The sequence below is a fragment of the Octopus bimaculoides genome, chromosome 6 (assembly GCF_001194135.2).
Source record: "Octopus bimaculoides isolate UCB-OBI-ISO-001 chromosome 6, ASM119413v2, whole genome shotgun sequence".
NCBI classification, from domain to species: Eukaryota; Metazoa; Mollusca; class Cephalopoda; order Octopoda; family Octopodidae; genus Octopus; species Octopus bimaculoides.
This window is the reverse complement of record NC_068986.1, coordinates 25,864,447-25,865,461: the sequence shown is the minus strand read 5'-3', so window position 1 is coordinate 25,865,461 and position 1,015 is coordinate 25,864,447. Positions and strand designations below refer to the sequence as shown.

Genomic DNA, 1,015 nt, shown 5'->3' with positions numbered 1-1,015 from the left:
GAACATCAGTATATATATATAAGTTCAAAAAAAGGAAAAAGACAAATAACAACAACAAAAAACAACAACGTGAGGACGTGATACAGATTGTGTTACTAGACGCTCGAGAAAGGAAAGAAAGAGAATATGACGTTTCGAGCGGATCTCTTCGTCGGAAACAAAGAAAGTCCAAAGAAGGGAAAAACGGAGGAAGAAAAAATCGCAACCAATATCCACGAGGTTACAATTATTCTTTCTACCAGTAATTAAAAATAGAACAAGGTGAGTTGGTTCTTTTCAAGGCCAAGGTCAGCGCTCTCATTGATCGCTAGTAGTAGTAAACAGGCATGTCTTGTCTCCCACCATCCGCCGAATCTATTTACAGACCTGTGGAATTTAGTCTATTCTTCAAGCTGTTTCTCTTGGTCCTCTTATTTCCTTAAACCCTCACATATTTATGATTATCTCAAGTACAAGACAAAAGTTGAAACTAAACAACATTTAATAATGTCTATTAATAATGAATAGAAATAATAATAATGATGGTAATAATAGTGATAATAATAATAATGATAATTTAGCCAAAACTTATGTCGGATCAGAGGAAATATTCACAATGACAAATAGTAAAAAAATGAAAATAATAATATCAGTGATGATAATAATAATAATGAACGGAAGCGGTTGGAATCTCCCTATGATCTGATTGATTATACATCGAATGATGTGGTCACAACAAAAAACACTGGTAATTGCGCAACCTGAGAATCGGTGCCTCATATGAGTCACAATGAAAAAACAAAATATTGTGAAGCATCAAATTTAAGAGAAATTTAAGCATCATTTTGGTTCTTTACTCACCTTGGAGACTTTACTCTACGAAGTTTAAATTCAGAATTTCTACTTAAGATATATATATACATATACATAATTAATCCCCTCCGCCAAAAAAAAAAGAAGAAAAAACACAAGAAAAATAGAACAACACATGGACATGGTACATGCAAAGTATTAACAGGACGCTCAGGGAAGAAAA

The 1,015-nt window shown here is 32.9% G+C and overlaps 1 protein-coding gene across 1 annotated transcript in view; it reads right to left on the bottom strand.

Moving 5' to 3' along the window:
* LOC106883829 (uncharacterized) overlaps positions 1 to 1,015 on the bottom strand; it is a 16,214-nt gene that overhangs the window by 10,421 nt on the left and 4,778 nt on the right. The gene's annotated exons all lie outside the window — the stretch shown is intronic.